The following is a 13,760-nucleotide window of genomic DNA, read 5'->3' as shown; positions in this document are numbered from 1 at the left end:
ATATAAGTGAGATGCTCACGCTGTCCAGCTGAAGAGCGTTCACATCCCGCCGGTAGACACCATGAGAGGAACGCTTGCTCCTCGTGCGACACATCACCCAATCCCTCACAACGGGATAGGCCTTCTCCAGCAGTTCCGTCCTCTTGGGCGAGAGGCTTGGAAAGTAGGAGTACACCCACGCCTGTGGAGCGAGATAGTCAATAACGATCTTTTGTAATTCGATAGGGAAAAGAAGTGATTTTAGTCTGAATGAAGGTTCATACCTCCAACAGTAGTCCAGGGCCGACAGCACCAGGAGAAGTCCCCTTCTCCATCAACCCCGGACGAACCATGGCCCTCATGAAGCGGATGAGGACCGCAAAACCAGCAGTGACCCAGTCCCAACGTCCTAGGGAGCTCAGGTCATAAAGAAAAGGAAGAAGCTTCGTCGACAGCCTCTCTCCTTTGTCTCCGAGGTAGATCGAAGACAAGAACCACCAGAGCCACAAGCGGGCCCTCTGCTCAGCTGTACAGGGAGGAGGAGTCGTCTCCCTCCCGTCAATCACCACCAGCGTCGGGGTCTTCCCCGCAAAGTAGTCTCGGACGTAAGAACTAGGCACCAAACCAGGCACTGGAGCAGCCTTCGGCGCCAAGTTCCAACCGATCAACCTCCTAGCCTCGGCTAAGTCCACCCTCAGGGCAATCTCCGGCCACTCCACCGCCTCGGTCCCACACGGGAGACCAGAGATCATGCCGTAGTCCTCCAACGTGACTCCCACCTCACCAAAAGGCATGTGAAAAGTGGAAGTCGTGTCCCAAAATCGGTCCAAAAACCGCGGACCAGGCTAAGGTTAGACCGCAGCTTCCTCTTCGCGATATCCCTCCAAGCCTGCACCAGGGCGCCAAATGCTCCCCGCTCAATCATGGCTCGCTCCTCCGCCGATAGCCTCTCATAACACGCCATCGCCGTCGTGTAGCCCGAGAACGATCTGATGTTCCCGGCCTCCTATTGTGATTTGAAACAAAAGCTATCTTTAGTTTGAATGAAATTGGAAAATATATGAATAAATGAAACAAAAAGATGAGTGGCGAATTCAAGATTACCAAGCTCTTCACCTTCTTATAGGACAGGTGACCCTCTGCAGCACAAAGCAAGTGCCTGCTGTCCCAGGTCTCAGCCCACGCAGGTGCTCCCCTCAGCTGATGACCGCCTCGCCCAACGTTGGCCCGCCTCGGGGCCTCCTCCTCCTCCACATCGTCCTCAGCAACTGCCTCCTCGAGAGCACGAGAAGCGTCAACGGCAGTGTCTATGTCCATGGGAGCTCTCCCAAAAGTAGAAGCCTCGTCACCTGCAACGTTAAAGTAATTTTAGGCCGCGTCAAGTGACGACGAACCTTTATTAGGGGATTTTCGAGTTTTAGAAGCCCCGAAATCGCTCTTTTCTCGCCATCTTTGGCCGTGTTTCCACAAACCTGGTCACTCATGTGGTAATTTGGGTTAAGTCAAGCCTAAGTTGAAGCCTAGTCATGGGTTCGAGTCGAAATTTCGACAGCATTTCGTTATAACGACGATTATGCCCTAGAAAAGTGTCATGAAAAAGCCGTCACAAACCAAAATTCGGAGATGGTAGGAAGTTTACCCATCATCCAAGGGTTCCAAATGTCAAGTTTCATCGCAAACGGGCATTCCTAAGGCTATGTTCGAAGCAATTTACGGTTTAGCTATGAAACCGTCACAATTTCACTCAAATGCCCAAAACTCAATGAAAATCCAAAACAAATACATGGTTATGATCCTTATACTACCAATTAGCCATTTACAAGGTCAATTTTGCAAGGCAAGATCATTTGGAGGAAAAGCCCCAAATTTTCGACATTTTAGGGTTGAAAACCCTAAATTTTGTCGATCCAATTCGTCCATTATATAAGATTAATGCAAGAATGATATACATACCTCGATTGGTCATGGCAAATGCAAGCTTTTTGATCAAATTTTGGCGGAAATGGTTGAGATTTGAGAGAGAAATTGATGATTTGTGTTTCGAAATAATGAAATGAAACCCCTGTTTCATCACGCTTTTACGCAGGAAAGACACCCCCAGGAATAGACGCAGCAAGTGCTACGCCTCTTCCAAGAGACGCAGCTCTTGCTGTGCCTCTTCCTCAACTTCCCTTCATACGAATTTTCAAAAATTCGTTATGAGTTCGTTATTTGTGGGCCCATCTTTGGTGCGCCTCTTCCCCGATGCCATTTTATCTTTTCTGGTCCGTTTGACGATTATTCTTTGCTCAGACCCACATTTGTAAGCCAACTGCAGACTATCGTACATTATTTATTTACTCCAAGACCTTGCTTGTCACAACGAGCAAGTATTCTCTAACAGGTGGTTCGACACGCCTTCATTATATTCCCCCAGCGAGAGTAAGCGGATAGACAATCCCACTCGAGAGATGGAGATTGGTTCCCGACAAGGTTTTCCCCAACGAGAGTTCATGACATACAATTGTCCTTCTCAAGTTCTTCTGAAGTTTGTTTGAAGACTACCCAAGCAGATTTCTCCCAGCAGTTCCCGCCTGTGTCCTGCCTACTCGCGATATTTCTTATTTCCCCACGGAGTACGATGAAGGTGTCGTTCTCCAGAAGTTCCCAGACCGGCAGAGTTCTTACACTCAAGCCTTAGTTACCTCTCAGGTTGAACTTATATTTGGCCCCTCCCCATTGATGCTTTCCTTTAGGGTCCCATGCCCTAGCACAATCCTTATATATCTTTTAGGTCTTACCCTTAGCTCCTATGCTTACCCTTAGCTCTTATGCTTACCCTTAGCTCCTACGCTTACCCTTAGCTCCTATGCTTAACCTTAGCTCCCATGCACCTCCAGAAGCATCATGAGAAAGAAGTTCCAGGTATGGTCTCTTCTTATGGCTGATGAGCTTCCTTACGTAGTCTAATGGACTTTAAACGACCCTCCCCGATTGTCGACCGACTCTAAAATGTTCCTGACGACAGGTCCTTGGTTCAGACCCCTTGAGCCGCCTCGCGTCGCCATAGTCGTCAGGCTGTAAACTTCGATTGACCTGATGGCTATACTTTGACTTTCGCCTTGTCCAAGCCTCAGTCAAAGTGGGGGCTCTGTAGATACCTCATTTCTGCACCTCCCGCAAACCACCCGGTGATGATTTGGCCGCATGTTTGGTACGCGGAACGATTTGTGACAGTTCGTAAGTTTATTGTCAAGTGATTGCTCAAACATTTATGTCTACCTCTTAATTGTCATCTACGCGTCGATACGGTCGTTTTGACAGTAATTAAAGTACATTTGGAGTCCGGGCCTAAAACCGCCTTCATTTTCTGATAACCGCTAAATCCCGAGTCAGAATGTTCTGGAATGTTCCGGATATTTCTATTCCATATTTCACAATCATTTAGCCTTTGGTAAAGAACTTCCCGTAATATTCACACAAAATATTAAGGAAAATAAGATTAATCTGTTATTCCATAAATTAAACACGGAAATCTTTCTTCCGCAGAGGAAACCACTTGGGAACAGACGCAGCAGGTGCTGCGCCTCTTCCAAGGGATGCAGTGCATGCTGCGCCTCTTCCCAAGTCCTTTTCTGCGTATTTTTTCATATCTTTTCATATCTTTTCGAGATTCACTTCCAAAGTCTCTCCGAAAGCCCTAATTCCTCCACGTGATTAGTATAAATAGGAGCCTTCACTCCTCATATTTCTGACGCGAGTGTCCGCCCTTCTCTTCTCCCTTTGCATTCTAGACCACGTTCTTACTTTTTGGCGCCTACGTGCTTGAACTTTCGACCACGTAAGCTCGGATCCTTCTGAGTACCAGCCTCGTTTGCATGACCGACCAATTTGACCAACTCCACCATAATCACATTAATTAATCTTAATCGTTTTACTCTTACGAGGGCACTTTCGTTACATTCGAGTCGAGCATCACTAAAACATAAACTTAGTTCGTCTCGTTTCGTCAAACATGCAAGTCTGAGGGTGTAAAGCCTTCTTTATTTATTGTTATTTACTTTTTGTAATCATCATGTAAGGTTTATGTCGAAAGTACTTCTAAAAACCGATTTGTAAACCATGTTTAAAACCTTTTTTACGGGTTATCAGGAGAGAGACGCCGAGAAAGGACGCAAAGAATCGCTGCGCGCCTCTTGAAGGGACGCAGCACTGCTTTGCACCTCTTCATGAGGCAGCCGCAGCCTCGCTTCCTTTCTTCTTCCTTCGTCCTCTGTTAGTTTCGTTTCTTTGTTTTCTTTCGTTATTATTTGCTCTTGTTTCGTTCACATAATAATTCAACATATTGTTAATCACTGTTAGTATATAATTCATCGTTAAATCCCGACTTAAATCCCTTATAATCTAATATATGCGGGTTTTCGTCATTAAAATCAATCCGGGTTGTAGAGATTCGATTCATTCATATCGAGTTTCTGGAATTCGATCTTTGGTATATTCCCATCTGTTTGTTCGTCCTTAGCTCTTCATTAATTCGTTATATTTACCCTAATTAGTTCACTCATGTCACTAATCAATCTTTCATTCATGTAATTAATTCGTTTACATTCGTCTCATCCATGTTTTATCGCTTTTATGACTCATTCACATGTAATTAATGTATTAAATCACTTTCATCCGAGTCATATATCGTAATCAATCATTAAATTTCACCCATGAATACTAACGATTTGCGATTCGGCTTCACACGCGAAATCGACTAAAAAAGAAGAATCGCTGCGCCACTTCAGAGGGCGCAGCTTTCTTTGCGCCTGTTCCAGTTGATTTCTCTCGAACTCCCGTTCGCCTTCACCTAGTTTAATTAGATTACGTATTAATCTACTATTTTTCGTATTATCGCCTAATTCCTGTTCCCTAATTTATTTATTCTTTCTTTTCCCAAATTTTCCGTTTTAAAGGTATTTTTGACATAAATCATTAATCCGTTGTAATTATTGTCATTTTCATTATCGTAATTTTCTTTATTGTATTTCTTTTATCGCATTGTTTGTATGTTTCCACATGTAATCAATCTTAATCTCTACTTCGACTCAATTGTATGTTAAATTAATTGTTCACCGACTTAGTTAATTTTCACATGTTAGGATCAAAACGTGGATGTTGCATTGCATGCATATAATCGACAATATATCGAGTATAGACGATTTTCCCTAATCATTAGTAGAGGCCGCTATCGAGGCGGGCAGGATAAGGTGTTCGATCAAAAGAGCTTCCTAATACGTACCCTCACCCCTTACTCCAGATCTCTGTGAACATCCGTGTTCATTGGCATCCACGAGAGTCATTCTAGACATAGAATGCTAAGGGTAACGAGTTCTTGGTGTTCATGTCACTACTTTGTGTCTTGACATGACACGAGGTATTCAAACGGTTTCTAATTTTCCACAATAAATTGGTGGCGACTCCACAAATGCAAACGCTTGTTTCCCAAGCGCCCCCGTGGGGCCGTGTCCACAGGGATCGACAGGGATATTGCAGAACATAGAATTCCAATCAAACCAGGTTTCAAACCTGTAAAACAGAAGCTTCGTCAGATGAGGACAAAATGGTCTCTTAAGATCAAAGAAGAAGTCGATAAACAATTCAAAGCCGGGTTCATCAAAGTTTCCGAGTATTCAGATTGGGTGGCCAACATAGTACCCGTACCCAAAAAGGATGGGAGAATCCGAGTTTGTGTTGATTTCAGAGACTTAAACAAAGCGAGTCCCAAGGACAACTTTCCTCTACCACATATCGACATATTGGTAGACAATATAGCAGATCACGCGTTATTGTCCTTCAAGGATGGATATGCAGGATATAATCAGATCAAGAAGGCCATAGAAGACATGCATAAGACTACCTTTGTTACTTAATGGGGCATTTATTGTTACACTGTTATGCCATTCGGGTTAATCAATGCTGGAGCTACGTATCAACGCACTGCGACCACACTCCTACATGACATGATGCATAAAGAAGTAGAGGTGTACATGGATGATATGATTGTCAAGTTCTTCCTAAGACTACGGAAGTACAACATGAGGCTCAATCCTCAGAAATGCGCATTTGGAGTAATGTCAGGTAAGCTTATGGGATATGTCGTTAGTCAACGGGGAATAGAAATCGACCCTTCCAAAATCAAAGCTCTAATCGAAATGCCACAATGTCAGACAGAGAAGGAGGTTAGGGGATTTTTAGGCAAGGTGCAATACATAAGTTGATTCATATCGAAACTTACCATGATCTGTGAACCCATATTCAAGAAGCTCAAGAAAACAGATCATACCATATAAGATGACGATTGTCAAAAGGCGTTTGACAAAATTAAAGAGATACTAGCCAAACCACCAGTGCTCTTGCCTCTACAACGAGATCAACCTCTTGGTTTATATCTCACAGTGACCGAAACAGCCATGGGGGCTATGCTAGCACAAACCGTTGGAAAAGAAGAAAGAGCTCTCTACTACCTTAGTAATAAGTTCTTGGACTATGAATGCAAGTACACACCTCTCGAAAAGACATGCCTCGCTCTTGTGTGGGCAACGAAGAAGCTACGCCATTACATGCTTAGCTACTTAGTCAAAGTGTACTCCAAAATGGATCCTATCAAATACCTCTTCGAAAAACCCGTTCTCAATAGACGCTTGGAAAGGTGGACATTAATGCTCTCAGAATTCGATCTTGAATACGTACCTCTGAAGGTTATAAAGGGTCTCGCGGTCGCTGAATTTTTCGCAGATAATCCCATCAACGACAACCAAGAAGTAGACACATGGTCATTCCCAGACGAGGATACACTACAAACTAGCGTAGACTCTTGGGACCTTTATTTTGATGGAGCATCGAACTTAAGAGGATTTGGAATAGGGGTATTGCTCATTTCTCCTGAAGGTGAGCATACACCACTTTCTGTCAAACTCGACTTCGAGGTGACAAATAACGCGGCAGAATATGAAGCTTGCCTCATTGGGCTACAAGCAGCAGTAAGTTTAGGCATCAAAAATCTTCGAGTTCACGGAGATTCATCCTTGATCATCAACCTAATTACGGGATCTTGGAAAATTCGAAGTGAAAGTCTAGCACCCTATCAGGCTAGGATAGATCAGGTTGCCCAATTCTTCGATCAAGTGACCTACCTGCATCTACCTCGAGAAGAAAATCAGTTTGCAGACGCTCTTGCAAAACTTGCATCACTGATTAACATGCCAGACGACATGGTAGAAATGCCTTTATGCATCGAACGACGGTCAGAACTAGCCTATGTGCACCAAATTACAGATGAAGAGGAAAACCCAGGGGAGCCTTGGTTTCAGGCCATTGTAAACTTCAAGCTCAATGGTACATATCCACCAGACATGGATAAGAGAGGGAAACGTGCTATACGCCTACTCGCCTCTCAATATCTCCTCATGCAAGGAGAATTGTACAAAAGAACACCTCTTGGTGTAGTTTTACGTTGCCTTGATCATTCACAGGCATAGAAAGTGATGGAAGAATTTCATGATGGAGAATGCAGCCCTCACATGAGTGGACCAATGATGGCAAAAAAAATCATGCGTCTTGGATATTACCGAACCCCAATGGAATCCGATTGCATCATGTATGTCAGACACTGCCATAACTGCCAAATCTTTGGGAATGTGCAACGTGTCCCTCCTTCACTACTCTACACCAAGACATCTCCTTGGCCATTTTCTGCTTGGGGAATCGACATCATCGGGAAGATCACCCCAGCCGGAACAGGAGGTCACTATTTCATTTTGGTGTCTATCGACTATTTCACCAAATGGGTCGAAGCGGCATCTTACACTAGTCTCGCAACCAAAAATGTGGCAAAGTTCATACAAACCAATATCATCTGTCGATATGGTTGCCCACATGAGATCATCAGTGACAATGGATCACACTTCAGGCTGAAACTGAACAATTGCTAGCCAAGTACAAAATCAAACACCACCATTCCTCGCCATACAGACCACAAACCAATGGCGCGGTAGAGCAACCAATAAGAATGTTGTCACAATCCTCAAGAAAATGATCGATAATTATCGCGATTGGCCCAGTACGATACCATTCGCCCTATGGGGTTATCGCACATCCGTTAGGACGCCCACTGGGGCTACACCTTTCTACTTAACTTACGGCATGGAAGCTGTACAACAAGTTGAACTAGAGATCCCATCCTTATGCATTCTACTCGAAAGTCAAATTTCAGAAGTCGATTGGAAGAAAGATAGGTACAAAGAACTCATCCTCTTGGATGAACGAAGATTGCGTGCATTGCATAACATAAACACATACCAGGCACGTATAAAAACGAGCCTTCAACAAAAGGGTTAAGCCTAGAAACATCAAAGAAGGAGACTTAGTCCTCAAATCAGTTAGAGCACTTCTACCTGTCGATCCACGAGGAAAGTTTAAACCCAACTTAGCCGGACCATTCTTGGTCAAATCCATACTCCCAGGGAGTGCGGTTAGGATCACAGACCTAGATGGGAATGAATTTGCTAACCCAACTAACCTCGACCAACTAAAACGATATTATGCTTAGCATACGACAAAAACGCGGCTCGCGTAACACCCACGTACTGCTCATGCGACACGAAATAAAAAATGGCCCTTGGCCCGCTGAAATAAAGCTTATGTCACCTTGCTCTTGCATTCTGACAATTCGTCATCCTCATATCATCAAAATTCAATTGTATTTTATGAGTAAGTAAAGCACATGCTTATTTTCTAGTTCGGTACAAGCTCTTGCTTAGAACAGTTATTCTTTTACATTTACTCGAACTACGCGCAAGGGTTTAATTTCATTTTTTTAAATGAATACGTAGGCAATCCTTCACAGGATACAACCCATTATTTTAAATGTAAATAGAAGGACATTTACATTTGCACTTGAAACTCGACAAGAATAATAAAAGAAAAATCACAATAGTTTCATAACTAATTAATCTTTTATTCATTTCTTCCATAAACAATAATAATACGTCACATAATATAAAAATGCTGAAAAATAAATAGGCTAGGATTCTAAAAACCCCACCACTTATTACAAATAATAATAATAATAATAATAATAATAATAATAATAATAATAATAATAATAATAATAATAATAATAATAATAATAATATTAAATAATACTACGACTTAGGCTACTCTTCCATCTTTCCTTTGCCTTTGTCATTTTTATCATACTTCTTGTCTCGACCACGAGCCGGGCGCTTTTGTGCTATCTCGGATCTAATCACCAAAGGTCTCTCTCACGGTCTAGCCTTACCGTTTCGATCAACCACCATCTCTGCGGCAGGAGCAGTCTTTGGTTTCTTCGACGGGTGAACGACTCGGAATCCGGCCTCTTCCTCCCCCTCAGTCAAATACTTTTGGTTCTCCTTTGCTACCTCACGAATCTTGTAATCAACGGGCTCTCGCTTCCTCAAGTTCTCGCGCTCCTCAGGAGTAGTAACCTTTCTCCATTGCAAGTATGAATCTGATACCCATAATGAACCAACAGAAGAATGTATGAACCACATGTTCCTCTGAGCCCACTTGAGGGCCCACTCTCTATGACTCTCGGTAGTATGTGCCAATGCAGTCTCAGGAACGGTATCAAGCCTAGGAATCTTCTGTTTAAGGACCACCTGCCTCATCAATCTCTCCGGGAAGATGCATATCATGAATTCCATGCCAGAAATGCGAACTGACCGAGTAGGATCTAAGGATGACACTCTAGTGACTGACTTGAGATGCCACCAGGGCACAACCCATCTGATCAAAGGACCACCTTCATTCTTCAACTTGTTCTCCCAATAGTCGCAAACCCCGGTGAAGTCCACCATATAAAGCCTGGTCCTCATCGCAATCGACCGAGCATGATATCCTGGCACATTAACTGGGGGCTCGATCAACCGCAGACGCTCCATGAGCCAAACCTACCAAAAATTAAAAAAAAAAGGAAAAAGGTTGGCATTATACAGAAAAAAAAGAGAGAGAAAGAGGTTCTTACCTGAAAAATGATAGGACTTCCCAACTAAGGAAGCTCGCGGTTGGCTTTTCAATTATCCAGCCCCAAAATGATTTCTCCTAGGCACAGACACGCTGGGCTCCTGCGCAGCTCCGTCTGTTCAACCAAACTCAAGTAACGAGGATCTCCTCTCATTTCCTTATCAACATGCCCACGAAGGACATAACCATGTAGCAGGCAAAACCCGAATGCCCTACGCCTCGCCACGTAAGAAATAGAAGGGTCTTCCCTGTTTACAAATCGATCAATAAAATCAAGCATACGAACTCCTTTTGAGGTCACCAGACGGTCAACCCTAGCTTTAGTCAGTCCAAGTAAATCTCTAAATTTGCTTTTGTACCCTTGAGAGCTAGAGGGTATGGCAGGCATATTTTCTGGATCCCATCCTCCAATTGCAGCAATCTCCTCAAGAAAAGGACATATATCACCTCCAGGGAAGGCAAATACATGGAAATTAGAGTCCCAATATTCGAGACAAGCATCCAAGAAAGGGTTCACAACCTTCACCAATTTGAGACTCAAAATCGACCCCAAATTGAAAGCACCCATATCATGCTTTCCAAAGTTTGTAAATTCATTTTTCCACTCCATGAGACGGTTTTCAAAGGCATCCATGATTTTTAAATCTTTCTATGTAAATAGGAGAGTTTTATGTAATAGACGGAAGAAAGATGGAAGAATTATGAGAATAAAAGCTCCCTTGGCGTCTATATTTATACTCAAAGCTGTTTCCTAATTTCCGTCAGAACTGAAGACATGGGGAAATGGCGCAGCACCTGCTGCGCCTCTTCGAAGGATCGCCGCTCGTGATGCGCCTCTTCCCCAGGCTGATTTCGTGATTTTCAGCTTTGGATCTTTCCTAATTTAGTTTGCCTATAATTTCCTATTCCTATAGGCTAATTATTTTGGTAATTCCGTCAAATTACCATATTTTATGTTTCCTAATTTTCCGGGCGCGCTTTTCGAGACAAAATCGACATTTTTGCCAAATATGCACACTTACCCATTTCATTTTGTTTTCTTTTTTGGGGGAATCATTTTACTCCTCGTTTCACATTTTATTTCAAACTTATAGATTTCTTTTTTACGTTTTTTTAGGGGGTAGCCCTCCCTACCGCCCGGTCATTTTTTTGGCATTTTCGTCATTTCTGGGCATTTTTTTCGCATTTTTAGGTCTTTTCCTCATTTCGCGCTAATTTACGCCATGTATATATTATGTGTTTACGTGTAATCCTATGTAAATTTTGGCAGCGTGACGGCGTAAACCATCATCTACCAAACCTGTTTTAAGCTAACCTGCAGGAACAAACATACAACCCAGCAACAAAGACACACAGGCCATCATATATACAATCAAAATGCTATATATACATCAAACTGGGGGCTCTTGCCCAAAACAAGTCCAAAAGTCCAAAATGAAGTCCTAAATGTACAAAATGTATACAACACAGCCGACGAAAACATAAGCAAAGACAACTACTCCTGGTCGCCACCTCGCTCGGTGACCCTAGCCTCGAGAGCAGCGATCTCGGCGTCCCTGACCTCCAACTCCCTCAACAGGCAAGCCGTCTCCTCCTGGGACTGTGCCAGCTCCCGCTCCAGGTCGCGCTCCCTCTGCAAATGACAAAGAAATGCCTCATTTCAATCATTTCAAACAAAATGCGAAAAAATTACAACAGAATTCAAAATAAAATGAATGAGAGGTTCATACCTATCGTCCTCGGCCGCCAACAAGTGCCTCAATGGCTGTAGCCCATAGCCGGTTGGCCACCCTCCACAGCGCCACGTACCGCGACGGCGCCACCTGCATTTCAATAAACGAAAGATTTTCCAATAAAATAGACAAATGTATTCTTATACAACAACAAAAGCTAACTGAATCGGAGGCTTACCCTCCTAATCAAATGCCGTCACTCCTCCAGGCCAGCATCTGTCACCGCTCGCTGAAGTCGCGGAGCTCGGAGATCGTCGTCATCCCCGCCGAGTCAGTGTACTCAAGGGTCTCGGGGTACGCTGGGGGCTCGACGCCCGCCTCCTCAACCCCCTGCAAAATTCAAAAGAAGTCTTTATTCGATGATCGTTCTTCATTTTTTCAAGTCAATTCAAAAAGGGAAAATGAAACACTTACCACGACCGGCCAGTATGCCAGCCTCTGGCGAACGAATAGAGAGTACTCCTCACAAGGAAGGAGAAGAGCATCGTCATCAACGTCTGCCAAGTCAGCCTCCCTCTCAGCGTCAGAAGGCTCCCTAAACATCGTCCGATGAGGATCGATGGGAACCGTGAAAGCATCACGAGAGCACTGACGAGTCAAGAGCTCGCCCAGATACCACACCGGACCCATGGACGTCCTCAGCAGCAACCGACTCGAGCTTCTAGGTCGAAGGATCTCAGCCACGAAAGGAGGGGCATCAGGGTAGTCCACCCAAGGCATGGGCACCCACTAAGACAAGCAAACAAGGGGTCATTATTACGATCGCTTCTAAGAAATAATGAATAAACAATGAAGTAAAAGTGATAAAAAATACTTACGTCACTCAGCTTCAGGGCATTCACGCCCCATCCACAGACATCGAAAGAAGAACGCTGGCTCTTCTTATGACACATCACCCAGTCCCGCACTACTAGGTAAGCCCTCGGCTCAGGCTCTATCCTCTTGGGCGCGAAGCCCGCAAAGTAGGAGTACACCCATGCCTGCAAAGCAAGACAATCGATGATGATCTTTCACGATTCGATAAAAAGAAGAATTAAGTTTTCATAATACAAAATGAAGGCTTATACCTCCAACAGCAGTCCAGGGCCGACGGTAGCAGGAGAAGTCCCCTTCTCCAGCAGCTCAGGATGAACCATGGCCCTCATGTAGCGCGTGAGGACCGCAAAGCCAGGAGTGACCCAGTCCCAACGACCTAGGTCACTCAGGTCAGAAAGGAAGGGAAGAAGCTTCGTCGACAGCCTCTCCCCCTTGTCTCCAAAGTAGAGTGAAGACAAGAACCACTAGAGCCATAGACGAGCCCTTTGCTCCGCAGTACAAGGAGGAGGAGCCACATCCCTCCCATCCATCGTCACCAACGCCGGGGTCCTACCCGAAAAGTAATCCCTGACGTAAGTGCTCGGCACTAACCCGGGAACCGTAGCAGCACTCGCCGCCAGGTTCCAATCAATTAGCCTCCTGGCCTCAGCCGAGTCCACCCTCATGGCCGTTGACGGCCACACCACAGCCTCCTCTCCACACGACAGACCAGAAATCATGTCGTAGTCTTCCAACGTGACCCCGACCTCACCAAAAGGCATGTGAAAGGTCGAGGTCGTGTCCCAGTACCGATCGAGGAAGGCTCGAATCAGGTAAAGGTTAGCCCGAAGTTTCCTTTCCTTGATCTCCCTCCACGCTCCCACCAAGGCTCCGAAAGCTCCTAGCTCGATGATGGCCTGCTCCTCCTCCGACAGTCTCGCATAGGCCTCCATCATCGTCGTGTAACCAGAGAAGGACCTTAAGTTCCCGGCCTCCTGTATCGATTCAATAAAAAGCTATCTTTAGCTCAAATCGAAAGAGAAATGAAACGGCAAACGAATAATGGAAGACGATGAGAGAATGACAAGTTCGTGACTTACCAAGCTCTTCACCGTCCTGTAAGACTAGTGACTCTCCGCTGCCTAAATGAGATGTCGACCATGCCATTTATCAGCCCACTCAGGTGCCCTCGCTAGCTGGCGACCACCTCGTCCGACATCGGCC

Source organism: Silene latifolia, chromosome 4 (genome assembly GCF_048544455.1).
Source record: "Silene latifolia isolate original U9 population chromosome 4, ASM4854445v1, whole genome shotgun sequence".
NCBI classification, from domain to species: domain Eukaryota; kingdom Viridiplantae; phylum Streptophyta; class Magnoliopsida; order Caryophyllales; family Caryophyllaceae; genus Silene; species Silene latifolia.
The sequence above is the reverse complement of the archived record's forward strand: the minus strand, read 5'-3'. Positions refer to the sequence as shown.